Below are 23,831 nucleotides of genomic sequence, written 5' to 3' on the forward strand. Positions count from 1 at the left end.
ATGCCCTCAAGATTCATCCAAGTTGTCACAAATGGCAGGATTTCCTTCCTTCTCATGGTTGAATAACATTCCATTGTATATATACATCTTCTTTATCTGCTCATCTGCTGACAGATATTTGGGTTGAATATTCCTAATTTAGCAGCATCATGCAAATTGTCACCACTCAGGAAACTTAACAGTGAGTCCAGTAATCCCGTAGAGTGGTTATTTGGATGCTCCCGGGTAGATACACATGCCGCAATGTGGTAGAGATGGATGGAGGATCCAAGTAGAATCAATTTTGGAAGGAAATGACCTAAAAACATAGAATCAAGTTCCTGTTTTCCACTCAGTTACCAGGGATTTTAGAAATCTTATGCCTGACTTTAAAAATTATGGAACTAACAAAGCATTCAGTCTTTTTGTATGATCAGATAGTGGGATGTGAGGAATTTTCAGGTCAAAAGGCATGTGTGTTAGTATCTCCTATTGACATTGTAATATTAGAGATAACCTCTGGGAGATCCTGAACATATTCAGGCAAAAGCAGGCAAACAAATATTCAGGATGTTACAAGTGTAGAAAATCCTTGGGGTTAAACATGCCAGGCAGTAAGTACAAGAGAGTAAAGAGAATGAAAATATCCTAGAGTCATAAAAGTACTGCCAATTTATGAGAGTGCTTCAAAAATACTCTCTATTCTTTTTTTTAAAGGGTTTATTTTATTTGAGAGAGAGATAGAGAGAGTGGGGGAAGGGGCAGAGGGAGAGAGAAACTTAAGCAGACTCTGTGCTGAGCACGGAGCCCAATCTCATGACTCTGAGGTCATGATCTGAGCCAAAACCAAGACTCGGGCGCTTAACCAACTGTGTCACCCAGGCGCCCCCCAAAATACTCTTGGTATGGTATTCTACAATACCCAGCATGTTTTAGTTATCTAGACCTTTCCAGACCATTACATTTCAATAGAGTTTATTTCACTTACTTTGGTTTATTTTTCCCACAAAAATCTCAACTCTTATTCTAGCTTAGCAGTAAAAAAATTAGAGTTCATCATACACATTTAATTAATTTATTATCAGTTGACCTCTTGGCTATGAACAATGAACAATATGTATTTGCAATTTGTACATTATTTAAAGTTTCTGTGCCTCAATTTACTCATCTAGAAAATGGTGAAAAATAAGAATATTACCTACATCATAGAGCTATTTTGAGGATTAAATGAAGTTATCACTATAGGAACTATAGGCATATAATACACAATTAACATATATTAGCTCTAATTATTACATCAGTATTATAATTAGCATCTTCCACTCACAGAAGGATTTCAGGGCTCCTATTACAAAACTCTTTTCTTCATATTCCAATATGCCAGCTATTTGAATCAAGAAACTCGGATAATTTCATGGAGAGTCGTCTGTATAATCTCATAGAAAGAAAGTGGCCTTTATTATCATTGAGATTCACTCTAGTACTAGCTGCATGAATTTTGTACAATTCTTTAATTTCTCTGAACCTTATTTGTCTCTTTTGTATAGCAAAATAACTATTATTAACACCTTCACAGAGAAACGTATACTCAAGTTCAGAGATGTTAAGGACTAAAAAGATAATACGTAAGTTCCGGTACTTTGTTGACTCATTAAATGGTAACTACTGCTTTTAGTTGTTTTTTGTCGTTTTTTTTTTTTTCCAGGAAAACCCTGATACTAAAACTATGTGTTTCTTCAAACCAAGGTAGCCAAAGTCAAGGCTAACACAGATTTTTCCCTCCAGAAGTACCCCTTACGAATTGAATGTTTCCTACTTCTTTCCTGCCCAGTATTAAGTCTTCTGCAGAAATCTAAATAAAGAGGTGACCATGGCTTCCAAAAACTTACTATTTTATGTTAATCATATTCCTTTATTGAATGAGGACCCTGAATTGTGTAAATGAATCCTATCTTCCTTTCAGGTAGGTGATCGAATGTACTGAAATAAAAAGACAAACGTAGGTGCGCCTGGGTGGCTCAATGTTAAGCGTCTGCCTTCAGCTCAGGTCATGATCGCAGGGTCCTGGGATTGAGCCCCACATCGGGCTCCCTGCTCCGCAGGAAGTCTGCTTCTCCCTCTCCCACTACCCCTGCTTGTGTTCCCTTTCTCGCTATCTCACTCTCTCTCTGTCAAATAAATAAAATCTTAAAAAAAAAAAAAAAAAAAGACACACATAGCAATTGCCTGGCTCCATCTCAGGGCTAACCTGCCCAGGGGTCTGGTTCTGTCCCTCAAGAGAGAACCTCGCTCGAGTTCTCGCAGAGGAGGACAGAGTACTGCTGCTCACCTGCATCACATTTCCTTTGACTGATCTCATCCAAACTGAAAGGAGCCCCAGAAGAACAGCCCCAGAGCTGAAGCCAGATCCACCCATTCTAGTGAGGAATCATATGGGCAAGTACAGGTGAATCACAGAACAAACGGAAGCAACCATTCTTAGGAAACAATGGTATTTTGTCCATGTTTATGTGTTAGTTCATTATTGCTGAAACTTCCTTCTTTGGCAGAGACTTTCAAAAACACTGCACTTTGGGGGCAGTCAGCACCAGAGCAGAAAGAGAAGAAAAAGAGGAGGGTTGGAAAAGTCAACAGAAAAAATAAATTTTGCATATCCCACTCCAAAATGAGCCTCCTTCAACACAATGGGAAGGGCACAGGAGGACTACATAAGTGTCATTTAACAACTGTGAACTAGAGTTTTTAGGCAAACAGGGTTCAGGGTGAACTTTTCCGGATTAGCAATATAATTAGCCTTCGCTATGATTATAATTAACAGGCCAAGGGTTCAGGATGTGTATGTTTTGTTCTCTTTGATTTAAGCAACACCAATAAAAATTCCAATGCTCATTCTCTTCTGAAAGTTCCTGAAGCTGAAATGAAGGCATAGCCTTATCTTTTACATGAAGAACTCATCTCTGATTCCAAAACTGTAAAATTCTCTATCATGGTATGAATTCAAGGCTGGGAAGCATCAAATGATGGGGCGATGCAAGTTGTCCTGCTGGTGTTAAATTATACATTTGCTTAAAGCTAAGGTAAAGTAATCCCACAGAGTTTGTTAAAATATTTACATTGCTAATTAGTGTAATGGGAGCAGTAGATTCTATACAAGATAGCTCTGAAAAGGAGGAAAACCAGGAAAACAAATGTTAAAAAACATAAAGAAATAAAAAGAAAGGACAAGATCCACCTTTGGAAATACATTTTCAAATGTTTACAGATGCAAGACATGTTTCCCCCCGCCGAAGTCCACCAAATACGTGGTTTTTATACCTCTGAGGGTACAGGGTTTGATGCTTAAAAACATATGCAGGGACATCTTTCAGGCAGAGCAAATTAGAGCAAATCATTCTAGCCCTTGCTGAGGGTGGGTCTCCCCATTGGTGCAGACTGTGGATGAGCTGCTTAACTGGAGGGGTGAGCACTAAGAACTATGCTTCTTTGTGGTGCCAAAAAGAAATCGATGCCTAAATGTACATTTGATGCTACAAAGCCACAGAGTTCCCATTACCTTCAAGAAAAAGAATGAGATCACCATCCTTCCTTCCATATATATCTGGGGCCCTCTTTGTTGATTGTAACCCTGATGGTATCTATCATTAATTCTCGTTTCAAGGAATTTATACATACAAGGTAACATATCGAGAACTGACTCTGCCATATGCCCAAAAGGCTCTTTGCATATATCATTTACTATAATCCTCACAAGACCCTGACTGGACTGGAAAGAAATTGGCATTTCCATTTTACAGAAGAGTGAAGTAAGGCTGAGAGAGGCTGAGCAACTAACCCAAGGCAGTACTGTGTATTAAGTGGTGGCCTCAGGTAGTAAGAAGTTCGTTTATACACAGTTGAGTTTTATAGAGTAGGGGATACATTGCAGACTTTCTTATTTTAAAAACTTGCCTAAAATAATAATTTTTTTAAAGACTTTATTTATTTATTTTGGCAGAGAGGGAACACAGCAGGGGGAGTAGGAGAGGGAGAAGCAGGTTTCCCGTGGAACAGGGAGCCCAATGTGGGGCTCCATCCCAGAACCCTGACATCAGGACCTGAGCCGAAGGCAGATGCTTAAGGGACTGAGCCACCCAGGTGCCTCAGTTTTCTTTTTTAGATACTTTGTTTACAGACAATTGTTCAGATAAGAAATGGGGGAATTTGATGTGCCAAATTGGTTGACTGCCTTTTAAAACAAATTCTGGCAAAATACATATAATATAACATTTACCATTTTATTTTTTTTAATTAATTTATTTAACAGAGAGAAAGTGTGATAGAGTGGGGGGGGGAGAACACAAGCAGGGGGAGGGGCAGAGAGAGAGGGAGAAAGCAGGCTGGGCAAGTAGCCCAACGTGGGGCTTGATCCCAGGACCCTGGAATCCTGACCTGAATCAAAGGCAGATGCTTAACCAACTGAGCCACCCAGGCGCCCCACATTTTAGTTATTTTTAAGTGTACATTTCAGTGGCATTAAGTACATTCACACTGTTGTGCAACCATCATCACCACCATCCACCCACAAAACTTTTCATCTTGTAAACCTGAAAGTCTGTCCCCATTAACAGTATAACTATCATTTTCCATTCCCCCGGGCCCTGAGCGCCACAAGAAGCAACAGTTCTCAGTGCTCACCCCTCCATTCTACTTTTTGTCTCTATGAATTGAGTATCTAGGTAACTCATATAAGTGAATCACATAGTATTTGTCCTTTTGTGACTGTCTTATTTCACTGAGCATAAAGTCTTCAAGGCTCATCCATGTTGTAGCATGTGTCAGAATTTCCTTGCTTTTTAAGATTGAATACTAATCCATTGTGCATGTACACCACATTTTGTTTATCCATTCACCCATCCACGGACACTTGGATTGCTTTCACCTTCTGCCTATTAAGAGGAATGCTGCTGTGGGGACACCTGGGTGGCTCAGTTGGTTAAGCATCTACCTTTGGCTCAGGTCATGATCCCAGGGTCCTGGGATGGAGTCTCTCAGCGGGGAGTCTGCTTCTCCCTCTGACCCTCCCCCCTCTCGTGCTCTCTTTCTCTCTCTCTCAAATAAATAAATAAAATCTTTTTAAAAAGAAGAAGAAGAATGCTGCTATGAACATGGATGTTTGTGCAAACATCTCTTCAAGTCTCTGCTTACAAGCCTTTTGGGTATATACCCAAGAGTGGTGTTGCTGGATCAAATTATATGTCTATTTTTAATTTTTTGAGGAAACTACTATTTTCCACAAAAGTTGTACCATTTTACATTCCCACCAACACTGCACAAGGTTTCCAGTTTCTTTTTTTTTAAGATTTTATTTATTTATTTATTTGACAGAGAGAGCATAAGCATAGGGAGCAGCAGAGGGAGAGGGAGCATTTCCTCATGTGTAACATGGGGATAATAATATTGACCTCACAGAAATGTTGTAAGGATTAAACATATGCGAAAACAATACGTTTCACAAAATGTATGTGAAAACATTATGTCACATACTCCCCCACAGGGAGCCCGATGAGGGGCTCAATCCAGGACCCTGGGATCATGACCTGAGTTGAAGCCTGATGCTTAACTGACTGAGCCACCCAGGCACCCCAGGGTTTCCACTTTCTCCACATCCTCTTCAACGTTTGTTATGTTGTTTTTGATAGTAGCCATTTTCATGGGTGGGGGTGAGATTGATAGCCTTTTAATGTATAGGTTTGCTTCTGCATAGAAAGGTAGGAAACTTCATAGACATCCCAAAATAGCCTCTCCATTTACTAACAACTGAATCTAAATTTCTTTGCATTGTGTGAATCATTCAAGGCTCTCAATAAAATGGATATTAGTTATTAATGATTAATAGCATTTGTGAAATTGTTTTCACATACGTTTAATCCTTACAACATTTCTGTGGGGTCAATATTATTATCCCCATGATACACATGAGGAAACCGAGGTCTGAACTGGTCAAGAGCTCAGAGACTCAACCTCGGATCCTCTGGCTCCAAATCCTGGATAATCCCACACTGCTGGAGGCTGGAGGCAGTTAGGAGGGGTGTTAAAAGAGGAAATTATTATCACTGGTTAAAAATTATTGGATTGATGGGGCACCTGGGTGGCTCAGTCGGTTAAACCTCTGACTCCTGATTTTGGCTCAGGTCATGATCTCAGGATCCTGGGATTGAGCCCTGCATCAGGCTCCGCACTCAGTGGGGACTCTGCTTGAGGACTCTTTCCTTCTCCCTCTGCTCCTCCCTTCCCCCCACTCACATGCTCTCTTTCTCTAAAATAAAATAAAATAACTAAACCATTTTTTTTTAAGATTTTATTTATTTATTTGAGAGAGAGAATATGAGAGAGAGAGAGAGAGCACAGGAGAGGGGGGAGGGTCAGAGGGAGAAGCAGACTCCCTGCTCAGCAGGGAGCCCGATGTGGACTCGATCCCAGGACTTCAGGATCATGACCTGAGCCGAAGGCAGTCACTCAACCAACTGAGCCACCCAGGGGCCCTAATTAAACCATTAAAAAAAAAATTATTGGATTGGTGGGTAGAGAGCAAGACCTGAGGGAGTGTGGAATTTGGAACTCCTAAATTTGACGGTTAGGTTGAAGTGAAACTAAATTCAAGTGAAGGATCCCATGATCTGAAGTGGGGGAGCTCTCAGAGGAGAAGAATGTTGCATAACGAGTTTTACTCTTTTGCAGAGTTAGGGCTTTGCCTTCTTGTGGATTTGCTACTGACACACCTTGAAACACTGGGCAAGATTGTTTCTCTCCCTCTCAGTTTTTGACCTGAAAAACAGAGACCACTCTCTTCCTTACAGGAAAAGCCAAAGCATTTGAATCTGTAACATTTTCTAAGCTTCTTGGGAAAAATGCTTGCTGAATTTTATTTACTTGATTTCACTCTGAAAATGACAATGGTAATTAAACATTTTTTGTGTTTAACACAGAACTTGAATATTTAGAATGAAATGCTCTACATGGAAGTGTTAAATTCCCTTTCAGAAATTATTATATTATACCTCCAAAATTACTATGGACACCATTCATTTAAGAAATAAACCTTTAGTAATGTTTCACTATCTAATAACGCAATTTAAAAAATGGCTTCAAGATTAGTGTTTTATGATAAGTTGGACAGTAAGAAATAGAAAGATCAGACATTATGATCCCATTCACTTGTTCATTATCTAATCAACTGACACTAAGAACTTTTTTTTTAAATGTTTTATTTATTTATTCATGAGAGTCAGAGAGAGAGAGAGAGAGAGGCAGAGGCAGAGGGAGTGGGAGAGGGAGAGGCAGAGGGAGCGGGAGAGGGAGAAGCAGGCTCCCCGCAGAGCAGGGAGCCCGATGCGGGACTCCATCCCAGGACCCTGGGATCATGACCTGAGCCAAAGGCAGACGCTTAACCATCTGAGCCACCCAGGGGCCCGACACTAAGAACTTTAGAATATGGACAACCATTTAGTAACCCACGAACTTTATTACTTAAATAATTTGGAAGAGTGGAACAGTAATATGTTGGATTCAGAAATAAGGCAAAATTAGAAACATGAATAAACAGAAAAAATATAGGGAAGGATGTGGGAATAAGCTGTAGAATGGTATAATACAACCAGGTATCCCTAATAAAAATCATTTTCTAATAGTACTTTCTCCGTTTCAAAGTATTTCCTAGTTGCATTGAAGTGTGCCGGTGGTGACTATAATTCAGACATTCACCGTGACCACTAAGTATTAAGTTTAAAAATAAACAAACTTCCAGAATCATGCTCTATCTACAGGGCTGCACATCCCCAGTGACACTATATGCATTTGTTCCAAGAAAGATTGTGAATTAGGCAACAGAAAATATCAAGAATGGAACCTTACTTAAAAGTCTTTAAATAAAAGCAGACACACTACCTATCTCTTTTGATGAATGTGATATGGAAGATTATTTCCAGGCTCATTATACTTACCTGGCCACATGGCTCCTCAGCAAATGTTACTCGACTCTCTGGCTCATGGAGGGAGATCTAATTTCTAGAACAGTTTTGGAAATTAGGATATAAACTTTGATCATTCCCCAAAGGATAGACTCTGATTAATGGCGAGTCTGGAGAGTTTAACATCCCTAAAAGTTATCCTAAAAGAACAAAGTTTGATTAAAGTACTTCTACAAAGCAGGTCCGGAAAAGCCCCAGAATACCAGACCACTGTCCTCACCAAATATCTCTAAAATTGTACACACATACACACAAATATAGACAGTCTCAAAGATTTTGTCTATAAAATGAATTTCATTGTGTGTATGTAAACATATGTACATATCTGGAATGATTCCTATTTCAATCAGGATCACAAATATTTTTAGAATAAACGGATAGCAAAGAAGAAAAATTAGCCAGGGGAGACCCTCTTAAGAAGTCTGATGATAAGGGAAAGAAAGATAGCAGTGTAGGAAAGGCCTTTTCTTTTTTTTTAGGCTAGTGGAGATCAGAGCAAGAGAAAGGAGTCAATAGAAAAGGAGCAACTGAAGATCATGTGCCAATCTATCTTGGAAAATAAAATATGTAGCATATGTTAAGCACATATGTCATGCCCTGTGCAAATGGCTAGCCCTAAGTTTTCTCAGACAATTATGAAGCATGGACCTTCTTTTTTTTCCCCCTGCAGCACCATTAAAACAGCTCTGATCCCATTATATTAAATTTTTGTTTATGTGTCTCCTCAAAGGCAGAGACCACTGTTTATCCGTTTTGGTGTCCTCAGTGCTTAGCACAGGATGGAAGTTCTGTTTGGCAAATTGAATAAGTGACTGGATGAGAAGACAGGAGGGAAGAGGCAGAAGCAAGGAGTGAATCCAGGAGAATGCAAACAGGGCAGGCTCACAAACACACAGGCACAGCTAGGCATGGAAAGGTAATGTTAGTCTTCAGGAACGTAGGTAAAAGACCTAGAGGGCAAATACGTGGAAAGAATTTGAAATAGAAAGATGAACATAAAGGGAAAGTGCTCCGGTGCCTTATAGTGTTATTTGGTAGAGTGAATGGGTATATACTTAGAGTATGTATATGTGCACGTGTGTGGGTTGAAGCTGGGTCTCCTAGAGAAGAGAAGGATTCGGTAGAAGGAAACTATAAGGAGAGAGCGATGACATTGCTGGGTACCCAAGAAAAAGGGTGATGGGGAAGTAGTTGAAGTAAATTCAATCACAGGAGCTAAAAATCTTTTCTCCCACAATGGTTGGCAATTCAAGAAGGGGGACTAGCAAGGTGAATGGTGCAGAAAGTCAAGGAAGGAAGCCATTACAGGATGGCAACAAGTGTACTAGAAATCTAGTCTGGGAAGATGGCAGGATAGAACGTCACTCAATGTGGCCCCACTCTTTCTGATCGTTTATTTTTTCTGGATAAGCCACGGCTAGAAACTTCCAGTCTTGTGCCCTTTTCTAAATGTAGCCAGAACCTCCTCAAAAATTAGGCTGATTAATTTTCAGAGGGTGTTTTATCCCAGGGAGTCAGCTTTGATCCCAGAAACTGCTATCCTCAGCCCAAACCACAAGCTACACAGAGACGAACAAATTTAGCAGCGAGAGGGAGGCTGACTCATGGAATGTGTGTGGCCAACCAATATGGCCACCATCAAATCATTGTCACCTCACTCTGATGGATCTGGGATCCCCAGGTTTCCTTTGGTGTCAGTTAGGAAAAGCTTATGGTCAGGAAATTTCTGGCCTCCCCTGTAGGGTAAATTATCCAGAAAACTATAGCAAAACATTAAAGTTCAAATAAGACTGCTCAGCTAAATCTATCATGGCTCCCACTAGAGAATTTCAACTGCTTGTTTACCTCACTAATACTTCCATGGAGAGGGCACTGCAGGTCATGATGATCCAACATGAGTGCCCCCCATATATTAACCTTAATAGGCAACATATGTTTATCCAGGTAATCTATTATTTCTTCCTCTGTGATTCCAAACTATCTTTCTGATTCTTAAACACTTCCCACAGTTGGTATCTAATCGTCTGAGTCTTTCTGAAAGTAATACAAGAAATGACCACACTTGACACTTTGATCCAGGACACCCCACCCTCCTTTTCTCAAAATCATATTTGTGCCACCGGCTACCCAACTTCAAGATGCTGGATATCACGCTATTGGTGAATAAGCATCTGAGAGAGGCAAAATGAATCTGATCGGGAGCCAGACATTTTCCATTAGTCATCCACCTTCCACCACCCTCAATCTCTCATTTCTTTTTTTTTTTTTTGTCAGCTCTCGGCGATTATATTTTGTGATAAGCTTCCGTCCCAACTGGATGGTCCCTGACATGGACTTAAACTCTTCATTTGCATCCAGGATAGTCCGGGAAGAATTGGCTAGAGTCTGCATGGCTTCCTCGCTCTGCTGGACCTGCTGGGACATCATCCTGCTGATTCCCATGAGGCTCTCCGTGATGGCACTGGACGTCTGGGCCAGGCTCTCTTTGGTGGTTTTCCTTTGCCTTAAGAGGTCTCCTCCCTGGAGAAGTTCTGCTTTCTCTAGATTGTCGACAGCAATTTTGCAAGTGAGATTAGCCTTCCTCCATGAGGTCTGATTGCTGAGCATCTGCTTTTTGTGATTCTCCACTTCCTGGAGCAGGACTTGCTTCTCCGACTCTTTCTCTTGCTCTTTCGCTGACTGCTCAAGCTCCTGTATTCTGTGCCGCAACTGCTGAAACTTCCCTTTCACTTTAGTATTCAGTTCAGTAAGTGCACTTAATGGTCCTGAACAATCTCGAATATCCTGGATAAGCGCCTTCACCTCCAGGTCGAATTTGACAATCTCTTGGTTACAGATATGGACGTGGACATCTTGGGGAGCCGCCATGTTGAGGACGCCGGCTCTCATTTCTTTTTTCCTCTTTTTTAACTTGCATTCATGTCTTTCTTTAAAAGGTTTTGTTATCTTATTAGTACTATGATTGCTCTCAGTGACCAAGTGTTTATTTCCTCCCTATTAAAATAGGGGCGCCTGGGTGGCTCAGTTGGTTAAGCATCTGCTTTCAGCTCAGGTCACGATTTCAGGGTCCTGGGGTCAAGTCCCACATCGGGGTCCCTGCTCAGTGGGGAGCCTGCTTCTCCCTCTCCCTTTGCCCCCTCCCTGCTCATGTTCTCTCTCTCTCTCTCTCTCTCACTTGCTCACTCTCTCTCTCTCAAATAAATAAATAAAAATCTTTTAAAAATTAAAAAAAAAAATCACCCATCTGTGTAGCACTGTGCTATATTCCCCAATGAACAGAAAAGTCAATGAAATGGCTCCTGCCTTCAAATAGTTAATAGTTGTATGTGTCACATTGTGCATTTTTCTGTATGGTTGTTTGTTATTTTCCTCTGAATTTTCAGCAATTCTTTATATGTTCTGAATATAATACACATTGTGACACAATTCTGCCAAAAGTCTGTTCATGTCCTTTCCCATTTTGCTACATGTTTCCTTGTCATCTTATTGCTTTCTAACAATTCTTTATAGATTTTGGATACAAACCTGATGTCAGTTACATGTGTTGAAATTTCTTCCTCCAGATTGTGTATTTTTTTCCTACTTTCTTTATAAAGTCTTTAGGTACATTGGAAATTATAATTGTAATTTTTCCAATAATGAGTTACTATTTTTGTATCTTGCTTAAGAAGTCCTTCTCCAGGGACGCCTGGGTGGCTCAGTCAGTTAAGTGGCTGCCTTCGGCTCAGGTCATGATCCCCGGGTCCTGGAATCGAGCCCTTCGTCAGGCTCCCTTGCTCCCCAGGAAGCCTGCTTCTCCCTCTCCCTCTCCCTGCCACTCCACCTGCTTGTGCTTTCTCTCTCTCTGTCAAATAAATAAAATCTTTCAAACAAATAAAAAAAAGAAGTCCTTCTCCATATCAGTCATAGGATATTCACCTACATGTTCTACATTTTATAATTTTGTAATTCACATTTGCAACTGATTATTATGTGTGATTTGGAAAGACTCCAATTTTTTTTTCCATATTGACAAAAATTTGCCCAGGCCAACTTTTGCAAATAGTCCATTTTTTCCCCGACTGATGTGAAATGTCATAAATAAAGTTTCTAAATAGATGGATTTTTTTTTCTAGGTTGCTTAGTCTACTCAGTGGGTTTATTCTTCACTTATGTGCCAATGCTACTGCACAATTTGAAGGAGCCTACTTGGGTATAAATCCTGGCTTTCCTATTCCCTGTTTGTGGTGGACTTTTGTACTTAACCGCAGTTATTGCTTTACTTGGCTCATCTATAAAACTGTTATAAGATCCCACTTCACCTCACAGTCATTGCTAAGTTGTTTTCCATTTGTGACTCTAAGGTTTCGGGTCTTTCTTGTTCTCTTAGTAACTACCACGCCCCTCTTGGGTTCTACTGTCAATACGCTGTCTCTCCTGATCCTGGGGTCTGGGAGAATTCTGAGAAGTTATCAAACAGCCATTGTTCTTCTGGGATCACACTACCTTTTGATATCTATCCAGGATAGGGAGGTATAAGTTGCCCTGAGTCCCCAGATCTATGTGGGATTTCTGTTCCCACCCTCATCTGTCTGGGCCCCTCACCTTTTCTCTTTATGTCAAAGGTGCATCAAACACCTTAGTGAATGCCTTAGGGAAATAGCACCAGGTAAGAGAAATTCTAGGAATAAATCTATTTTCAAATAGAATTTCAAATATATTATTCTTCTAAATAACTAATAACACATGTTCGGAAAGATCTTCTTAATGTTCCAAAATTATTATTCTACTGCATCAGCCTGCATTAATTAATTAATTAATATTTATTTATTTATTTATTTGAGGAGGGGGAGAGGCACAGGGAGAAGGAGAGAGAGAATCTTAAGTGGTTTCCACACCCAGTGCAGAGCCTGACTCAGGGCTCCATCTCATAACCCAGAGATCATGACCTGAGCCAAAATGGAGTCTGACGCTTAACCAACTGAGCCACCCAGGCACCCCATAGTCTGCATTTAAATACAAGTAGACAAAATGATTTATTTTCCAACTATTTTGAAGAAACAGGAATCTCTATATTTTGCAATTTGACTATTATGTAAAAACACAGTTTCCAAAATTCCCTATAGAAGCGCTGTCCACAGGGTGCCTGAGTGGCTCAGTCAGTTAAGCGTCTCCCTTAGGCTCAGGTCATGATCTCAAGGGCCTCGGATGGAGCCCTGAGTCAGGCTTCCTGCTCAGTGGGAAGTCTGCTTCCCTTCTCCCTTCCCCCCCAACCCCGTGCGCTCTCTCTCTCTCTCTCTCTGAAATAAACACATAAAATCTTAATTAAAAAAAAGGCATTGTCCACATATTAGCTTGCCAAACTTAGCTTTTAAACAAAAATTAACTTGAACTTTTAAATGAAAGGAGCATTATTACTTTTAGGCAAAAGGTTTTCATCTGAAAAGACAAATTTGGATTAATTATTCTATCTAAATTATTCATTGCTATAGCTAGTTAATGAATTTGTAGAGCACTTAGATATTTTCTTAGGTAAAGATCGTAACTTAATTTGATAGACATTAATTCCTGAGAAGTTCTTATCTATTAAGGCTTATTAAATTGTACATAACAAAATACTCCCTGAAAAGAGACGAACCTATGCCTCTTCCTTATCTTTAAGGAAAAACTGTCCTCTCTTCTTTCCTTTAGTTGTTTTGCCACCTTTTAGTTCCGAGGTATGATAGATACTCATTTGTACCCCACTACTGAGGATTTTGTGAAATTGTGGATACAATCAGTCTAAATTTGATTTCACATTAGCAGATCCTTTCTTTGCTAACCATAAATTGTAGAATGGGTTTTAATGCTTAAAAAGTTGACAAATTACTTCTTTTTAAGAATCTCAATTATTTGAGAAGTATCTGTTTACCTATCAACCAGTCTTAACTACAGTCAGAACACATCCCTTTATGGGCACTCGATTTTTTTTGCTCAGCTCAGTAGTAAGTCCAGGACTTACGAGTTCATGAAATGAATAGGAGATCACTTCTCTAGCACTGTTATCTCTGGGGTAACCCACACACTTTCTGGCTCCAGGGGCCCCTTTCCCCTCTTCCTCTGGACAGCATGAGGTTTTCTCTCTTCTTTTTGGGTTTTAAATGTCAGGGTTGCTGCCACAGCAAAGCAGTTCCTCAGCAGGGGTTGGCCTCAGGACAGGGCTGGGAAGTAAAAGGGAGAGGAAAAAGGAAAATCACTGGGGATTTCTGCCACACTCTGGCACTCAGAGGGCCCTTCTCCTAGTCCACTGACTGAACTAGGGAGTTTCTCTCTGAGTTTCGGCAGCACATTTCTGCCAATGGATCTGCCCACAGGTCAAGGCTGGGCTACAAAGGAGGGAAAAACAAACAAGGATTCTCACCCCTATTGCAGATCAGTATTTAGGTTTTAGCTGCTGTCCCAATAAGTTGGCTTCCTCCACCAAGGCTGACACCAGATGTTCCGGATCTTTAAGAACACATGTGGAGACTGACCACATGGAATAGGAAATTGAACCGAGGCTCAGCTCTGTACACCCAGTGAAACTGCTCTGGCCATGGGGCTCCTTCTCAGCAATGCTAATTACATTAAAATTGAAAAGTCACATGAGAGGAAATAAGAAATAACTGGAGGCAGAACTGTGTGTAGTCTGTTCAGTTCCATTTTAAGGGAAGCTCTGAGGAGGAACTTGGGACAGATTTATGACATGGGCAAAGACTGAGGCCCTGAGGGAAAGGATTTGAGAGAGCTTCTAGTGGCTTTTGGATCATGTCTGTGTAAGCAACAAATCAGAGGTATGCATATTCATATCCTGTTCCATTTGTCAGCATGGCTGGGAGAAGGAGGCTGAATTAGGAAAAGATGGCCACCCCCCCTTCTGCTGCCCTGGATGGTTTGCCTTGGAGCTCAGCCCCAGGCAATGTGCTGCTTTATATCTGCTTCCTGCCCCCAGGATGGCCTTGCACAGAGGAGATTGGAACAGGAATTTGCTATCGATTATAGTCTAAACCTGATTATATCCAAAATCAGCCTTTAAAATTTTTTTATTTTTACATTTTGAAATAAAATTCCAATTACAGTCTTACTTGTTTATTGGTTGGGTACCTCGCTTTTATCATTAACCATGAAGTTTTGGTCCTCATTTCTAAGTGAATTAAACCTGAAAGTCTTTTTTGGCCATACCTGTTATCCTCAATTAGGGTCTTCCATAATTACCATGTGCCAAGCACCATCCTAGGTATTTCTGCATAAATTACCTCCTTTACATCTCAGAGCAATATATAGAGCTCAGAGAGATTTTGCCATTTGCAAAAAAGCGAAGCTGAGATTCCAACTCGGAAGTATTTGTTTAACCCTTGTGCTTCCTTTCAATGTCATGGGTAATAGACCATTGTTCCCTTGTACTCTATTGTCGTCTACAACCTCTAGTGTCCAAACATATTTACATCTTGCTATAACTAGTTTTTGTCATAAAAAAAAAATTGAGCAACTTGTTTTTGGAAACACTCCGCAATTATTTGGAATGTCAAGAACCTTGGCCACTGCTAGACTTTAATTCCTTAGGGAACCCAAGAGGATTTACTTTTACAAGCCACTGCCACCGATCCCTATCATATATCAAAGGGTCACCATGATCTTTGACATCTGGTTCATAGCCTAGACATTTAGAGCCTAACCGGGCTGGATACCTAGCTCAGGGCCTGGCTCTGCAGCTTTCCCAGGAAAGAAGAGTGGGCTCACCTCTTCCACTGTGGCCAGTTCCTCTACTGGGAAAAATCTCACCAGTAATGTCACCACAGTGACTCTCCTTTGGGACTGCCCAGAAGTCACAGCAAAACCACCTGTAATGGAAAGACATGGTAGTTGCAAACGATGTGATCTGTGTCCCATCTAAGATGGGGGAGGCGATGGTGTGGACAAGAATATAGAACACATAAAATTTAAATAAAGCAGTAATTGACATAGGCTCGTGAAAATTCAATATACAGTAGTGCCCCCTTATCTGCAGGGAATTCGTTCCAAGAGCCCCAGCAGATGCTTGAAACTGCAGAGAGTACCAAACCATATAGATACAGTGTTTTTTTCTTCTACATATATACCTATGATAAAATTTAATTTATAAATTAGGTAAAATAAGAGATTAATAATAATAACTAACAATAAAATAGAACAATTATGACAATATACTATAATAAAAGTTATGTGAATGTGGTCTCTCTCTCTCAAAATATCTTACTGTAACCCCCCCTTCTTGTGATGAGTGTGATGATAAAATGCCTATGTGATGAGATGAAGTGAGGAGCATGACACCAGCACTATGACAGAGCACTGGGCCACGACTGACCTTCTGACCATACATCAGAGAGAGAATCATCTGCGTCTGGACTGCAGTTGACCACAGGTAACTAAAACTGCAGAAAGCAAAACCACCCAGAAGGGAGAAGGCTACTGTATTTGCATAATTTATATTTTGAGGGATCTGTGCACGTTGCACTTATACTCTCACCCAGCAATTTCTTTTTATCTTTTATTTTATTTTTTTAAATTTATTTTATTTGACAGAGAGAGAGCACAAGCAAGGGGAGCAGCAGAGGGAGAGGGAGAAGCAGGCTCCTCTCTGAGCAGGGAGCCCGATGCAGGACTTGATCCCAGAACTCTGGGATCATGACCTGAGCCGAAGGCAGACACTTAACCGACTGAGCCACCCAGGCGCCCCCAGCAATTTCTTTCTAAAGTGCCCTAGCAATAAACATTATAAATGTAAACGGGAGAATTAAAAGCCAGGGACGTGTGCTTAGAAGATTAATAGCAGAGTTCAGATGTAGGAAATTCAGTTGAATAATTTAGGAATTTTTTTCCTATTAATTTTTTTTATTTTCAGCCATCAATTTGTTATTTGCCCTCACATATGAAGACCCAATCACAGATTGTCGATTTTAAAGCAACAAAGTGATGTCCTCCATCTAGTGCTTTCTCAAGTTTGCATTCCTTTATAGCCTCCTGCAGCTCTGCCTTTGGCTCTGGTGTTTACCTTTGATCCCATGCAGGGTTGCTCCTCTCGGTTGTTAGTGCCCTGCAGAGAGAAGAGCCCCCAAAGGAACCCAGATCTTGACAGGCCTTGGGCAGCTGTCCCCCGAGCAGTGTCCTCCCACCAGCTCACAGGTACCTCTGGGTGGGATGAAGGCAATGGGAAAATGTCAAGGGCCATCACTTCCACATCAATAGCAGAATGAACTCTTTTCTACCCACCTTCTTGCTTTCCATCTTCCCTAAGTCTTTTCAACAGCTGGATTTGCATGTCCTTTTCCAGATGGAAAACGTAGCCACCAAACAAACAAAAAAACCCCACTGCACCTTAGCTTCACCCTCCTGTTTTACTAACAGTAGCATTTCAGATCTGCAGACAAGTCAACAAAGAAAATATCACGTATTTCAAGGAAGGGTTTATTTAACAAAGTCACTTCTGCCTGGCAGATGATCTAAACAACGTATGTGAAGGACTAGGTGATGGGAAAGCCTCGAATAACCCTATACAAGATAATTCTCTCTCTGATCCAGAATGCAATGTCATCTTTTTTTTCTGTTTTTTTTTTTACTGTGTTAATCACCATACATTACATCATCAGTTTTTTTTTAAGATTTTATTTATTTATTCATGAGAGACAGAGAGTGAGAGAGAGAAGCAGAGGGAGAAGCAGGCTCCCCACTGAGCAGGGAGCCCAATGCGGGACTGGATCCCAGGACCCTGGGATCATGACCTGAGCTGAAGGCAGACACTTAACCATCTGAGCCACCCAGGTGCCCTACATCATCAGTTTTTGATGTAGTGTTCCATGATTCATTGTTTGCATATAACACCCAGTGCTCCATGCAGAACGTGCCCTCTTTAATACCCATCACCAGGCTAACCCATCCCCCTACCCTCCTCCCCTCTAGAACCCTCAGTTTGTTTTTCAGAGTCCATCATCTCTCATGGTTCATCTCCCCCTCCGATTTCCCCCCCTTCATTCTTCCCCTCCTGCTATCTTCTTCTTTTTTTTTTAACATAGAATGCAATGTCATCTTATACGTCATATTTTCCTTTAGTCAATTTCCACATCCAGTTGGACATGAGATTTTCAAACTACAACTTTCAGGAGTGCTGCCTTTTCATTTAGGCTCTAAGCAAGAGGAGACTATTGTTTCTGAAAAGGCTCTCCAATTCCTCCTGTAAGGATCAAGGTGCACTGAGGGAATTCGGGAGCTAACCAGGAACAGTGACACTGATTTCTTTCTTTTTTTTTCCCCCCAGTCTTTCATCTTTTAACTGTTGATTTGTAGAAGATATTTGCATATCCTGAATACAATTTTTTTTTTTTTTCCCACGGAGGCCCATAGGGGAAGGGAGTGAAATCCAAAGGGGGAGAAATCAGAGAGGGAGATGAACCATGAGAGACGATGGGCCCCGAGAAACAATCTGGGGGTTTCAGCAGGGGAAGGGGTTGGGGGGAGGAGATAACTGGGTGATGGCTATTGAGGAGGGCATGTGCTGTGATGAGCACTGTGTGTTATACGCAAATAATGATTCCTTGAACACTACAGCAACACTGACTTCTTAAGGAAGACTAGAGGTGATGGGAAATCTGCAGGCACCAGGCACTCAGGGGACAGAACTAGGATGTGTCATGGTCATTCTCTCGGAAGCAAGTTGAGGCAATAGACTCATCTGCTGTGATAATAATGCAGAAGTTGGATGCCCTGCCTCAGACCAGGCAACAGGGAGAAGGGCAATACAGACTATTCCGAGGCAAATACGTCCAGCATTTCAGCTTGTCCCTGAAGAAGCAGCCGAGTTTTATTTTCCTCTGGAGCTCACTCTCTGTAGGCAGATGTGAAGGGGGCTATGGGGAGAGGTCCTGGAGACAGGAAGCCCCTGATGTGCCCAGAAGCTAGCACTTGGCTCTCTCAGGCATGCGTGGAGAGCTGGCTGGACAGCCCTACCAGAAGTCTCTGCCCGAGTGACTGAGAGTGAATGAGGAGAGAGCTTCCCCTAAGGGAGGAAGGAGTCGTGACAAGCTTGACCCCAAAACAAAACCTTAGTCATCAGAGGGGAGCACAGAACAAAAGCTGTCACTCAACCAAGTCCCTGGACCTTGACTGAGTCCAAGGGCAAGGATGGAAGCTGTAAGTGAAGCAATTGAACAGCTGTTACACCAGAAGCCGAGTTTCCGTGTGGGCAGCACAGATTTGATGCTCTTTAAGCACAATTAAAGCAAGGACACCGAGAGGCCCCTTCTGCCACAGACCACCACACAGTTCAGGTCCCCGGGGCCTCCTAAGCATCTGTGGTGGTCCAGGTGTGGGATGACAGAAGCATGGTAGTGTAGCGGGCTGTCATCTAAGATGATTTGATCATCGGAGAGCTTGGAGAAGACTGGGTAGAGACAAGGGTGTCACATGAAGCGTTCCTGGGGACAGTGGGAACTGTCCCAATGATGTTCTCTTGTGGGATATATATTTATTAACTTTTTCCTTCCCTTAATTATTTTGATACAATATAGTCAAATGCCTTAAATCTAGGAAGCTACGATGCTGCCCATAAGATCTAATTCCTAAATTTCTGGATGGAGAGTCAGGATAAAATCAATGTGATTAACCCCCAGTTAGTAAATCAGGCCCTCTGAGCTTGTGTGCAGCTCTTGTGATATCCAGCCCATCTGCTTTCTCAGGGAAGGCTAGATTCATGGAAGCTGGCCGGGATAGCTTCCTGGGGCTGGAGGTTCAGGGTACAGCATAAAGAATCCACCAAACCATAGCATCAAAACAAAAGAAGATACATACAAGAGTGTAAGTTTGGGGCTGGAGGAAACATGACCAAACCGTGTGGTCCACTTGAGGTACCCACATCAAGCAGAAATAAAGCTATGGAAACAAAATGGGGCAGGGCAAGAGATGAAAAATTCCCACAGCCTCAAGATATCCTGGAGCTCTCCTAGAGATGCTCCTCTCTGGCCTTCTTAGGTGTGCTTCGCGCATTTAAGGGCAGGAAACAAAATGCACAGGTTTTACGATTATGTGCTAGAGTAGTTTGTTGGAGCCCCACCATAATAAAATACTGTAAACCAGGTGGCTGAAACGACAGAAATTCACAATTCTGGAAGTTAGAAGTTTGAGGGGCACTGGGTGGCTCAGTCGGTTAAACATCTGCCTTCAGCTCAGGTCATGATCCAGGAGTCCCGGGATCGAGCCCCACATCGGGCTCCCCGCTCAGCGGGGTGTCTGCTTCTCCCCCTGGCCCTGCCCCCTCTCATGCTCTCTTTCTCTCAAATAAATAAATAAATAAAATAAAATAAAAAGAAGTTTGAGATCAAGTTGTTGATAGAGTTGGTTTCAGCAGAGGTCTCTCTCCTTGGCTTGTAGATGGCCAACTTCTCCCTGTGTCTTTATATAGTCTTCCTTCCGTGTGAGTCTGTCCTAATCTCTTCTTATAAGGACACCAGTCCTATTGGATCAGGGGCCACACAAATGTCCTCATTTAACCCTCATTGTCTCTATAAAAACCCCATCTCCAAATACCACTACATTATGAGGCACTGGGGGTTGGGACTTCAACATCCGGATTTTGGGGGGGGGGGGACACAGTTCAGCCTATCACATGTTTTAAAAATAATTATATCAGAGTGTATGTATACTTATGGTTAGTTTCCTATTAATTAATTAGTAAAGAAGTAGTCTCTATTATAATTCTCTCCACACTGGGATGACACCAGAGAGTAGAGAAAGGAAATTGAGGGCAGTTTAGGCTAGGGCACAGGTTGGTAGGAGACTCTGGTCATCCCCATTTCCAATCCTGCCGTCAGATACCATTTATCGTTGGGGGAGAGCTGGGTAGCAGATTCTATCTGTCCGCCTTTTTGGGAGAGTAGTTCTTTCAAGCCAAGGAGCAGGAAAATGGTAGAAAAGAATGGTACCCAATCAACCCGGTCAGTGTCTCTTGAAGGAGACACTATATCCATCTTGAGGGGAGGGTTTGGGTGCAGGGAGTTTACTAGGGAGTGCTCTCTGGATCAATACCTGTGAAGAAAACAGAGTTGGGCAAAGGGAAGCATTGGACCTCATCCTGGCAGCATCTGTGCAACAACAGCCTGAGCTGATCCCAGAGCTCGGGAGCTGGGATGGCCACTCCAAGTTGAGCCCCCATTAGACAAGAGGCTGGATCTCCCCACCTCACTAACCCCTATAGCGAGGATTGGTTTTTAGATAAGGACCATCCCCAGGGATGGCGCATGATCTTAGATACAGGTCTCTTTAACTACACCCCCAACAAATGGAGGGCGAAAACCTCAGTCTCAGAGGGAAGATCCAGATGTCTCATAACAGTATCCTTTGCAGTCAGTTTTATCTATATCTATCTATCTATCTATATATATATATATAGAGAGAGAGAGAGAGAGAGAATTATTCAGAAAAGCATCATTCAGGGGCCCATGAGAAGATAAGTCCCCAAATAACAAATACTTACTTGAAATTAGTCTTTGATCATCCCTGATCAAAAAGATGTGAATCCTAGGGTGCCTGGGTGGCTCAGTTGGTTAAGCGACTGCCTTCGGCTCAGGTCATGATCCTGGAGTCCCAGGATCGAGTCCCACATCAGGCTTCCTGCTCAGCAGGAGTCTGCTTCTCCCTCTGACCCTCTTCCCTCTTGTGCTTTCTATCTCTCATTCTCAAATAGATAAATAAAATCTTTAAAAAAAAAAGATGTGAACCCTATAAAATGTGGTCATAATGTTGTTTTCAAATCACAGTATCCTCTAAAATTAGAGATTTTAAAGATGGATTCATGTAATCCATTGGCCCCAAAAATGCCAATTAAGTAACTACAATCAGCAAGATTCCTGAACTTACATTTGCCTGTTCAACATGACAGCTTTCTAGATTAACAGAGAATTTGTAACGAACTTCTCTGTATATAGTGAGCTATTTCTAACCTTTGTAGTTACATAGAAATATGTAAAATATATGTACCTCATCTTTCTCCCTCTCTGACCATCTCTGTCTCAAATGAATAAATAAAATCTTTAAAAAAAAGAGCGAAAATAAATTATTACACATCTAATGTATTTTAACTATGGGCATTCACAAGATTCAGTTATTCAATTGTCCATCGGTTTCAACAGATATTTACTGAACATCTTCTGTATGCCCAGCACAATGCGTGAACTAAGCCTTGGAAGTGCTTTAAAAAAAGATATGGCCCCAGCTCAGTTCTTTACAGTCTTTGGATGACCCAGACCAAAAAAAAAAAAAAAAAAGAAAAGAAAGAAAGAAAGAAAAAGAAAAAAGAAAAAACGAAATAAAATAATTAGAAATTGTTTTATGTGCTGTTAAGAAGACAGTGTGCCAGTCTAGAGAATAACTGAGGTAAAGGGGACAGCTACTTTCATTGGAGGATGGAAAAGGCCTCTCTGGGGAGGTGACCTTGAAGCTCTGGCCTGAAGGTCAGGAAGGGACTGGACATTCGTGCTATAAAGGAAGGGTCCCAGGTAGGGAGAACAGCATGTGCGAAGGCTCTGAGGTGGGAAGGAGCGTGGCTGCACTGACGACTGTTGTGTAGTGAGGGAGGGAATGACAGGAGGTGGCATTCGGAGGGTTGAGAGGATGCAGGTCAGATAGGGTTTCAGAGGAGGTTAGATTTTATTCAAAGTACAACCAGAAGGCATTGAAGTGTTGCCAGCGGCGGGGAGAGGTATCTGATGTATGTTTCAAGAAGATGGCTCTGGTTTTGTGTGGAGAATGAACCAGAGAGGCCTTTGAGCAACAGCACGGAGAAGGGTTAGGAGGCGGGCACAGAACACTAGGGAGGGACCATGGAGGGACTGGAATAACTTGGGATTGCACAGAGGGTGGGCGGGGCCAGCTAGGGAGGGGGGGGGAATGGGCGTGGTTAGAGGGACTCTGAGATACGCCCCTCAAGCAACCGGGCAGATGGTAGTTCCATTTACTGAGATGGAGACGATCAGGAACAGAAATAAGATGCGAGTGTTAAAGGTGGAGAGTGAATTAGCATTGACTTTCTGCTTCTTTCTCTTCCTCCTTTCTCACACCTTCTCCTTCTGCATTCCTATGCATACCTTCACAGCATGTAGATATTAATTAAATGTAATACCACCAATCTGTTAATATTATAAAAATAATGATAATGACTTTTATCATGTTTTGCATATATACCAGGGACTATGCCAGGTGTTGAATATACCTTATCTCATTCATTCTCACTATAATCCTGAGAGATGACGCCCGTTGACTGTAGACGACCAAAGCCTACAGAGTTTAAGTCACTTGTTCAAAGTCACATTATGTTATCTATGTGGCATTGAACCCAGGAAGCTGGACTCCAAAGCTAACACAGTGTTTCTACATACTGGATTTAAGGCTTTTGAGATGTTAATTCTCAAAGTTTTTATGACACATTCAAACATTTCTCTGCAGAGAAACCTATTTCCTTCATACTGTCATGTGGGAGTTCCAGTTAATACTTCTTCACCATCTGTATGTGATCAGTTTAGCATCAGTAAATCAGTCTGCAAATATTTTGTATCAACATAAGCCTCCTACTTGATTTCAAATATGTTGAAACTGAGCCTAGAAGAGAGAGCACGACGAATTGTCAAATCCATAATGTCTGTTGTGTTTCTAGAGGATTTCTGTCTGTAGTTTCTATTAACATTAAAGGCAGTTAGTTTTGTTTGATAGTGAACAGACCTTTTGAGTTGAAAATAAGAATGATTCCGTGTACGCCAGGGAACTGTATATTCGGATTTTGTGGATTACTGATAACATCTCTTACCCTTTCTTTATTGCAGGCTGAGC

General features: G+C 41.6%; 1 pseudogene; it reads right to left on the minus strand.

The window, feature by feature from the left end:
• Nucleotides 1–10,205: 10,205 nt before the first annotated feature.
• Nucleotides 10,206–10,854, minus strand: LOC114217300 (vesicle transport protein SEC20 pseudogene; annotated as a pseudogene).
• Between the last annotated feature and the right edge of the window lie 12,977 nt (nt 10,855–23,831).

The sequence above is a fragment of the Eumetopias jubatus genome, unplaced genomic scaffold (genome assembly GCF_037043125.1).
Source record: "Eumetopias jubatus isolate StellerSeaLion01/CBP00866 unplaced genomic scaffold, mEumJub1_p1.0 scaffold_8, whole genome shotgun sequence".
Taxonomy (NCBI): domain Eukaryota; kingdom Metazoa; phylum Chordata; class Mammalia; order Carnivora; family Otariidae; genus Eumetopias; species Eumetopias jubatus.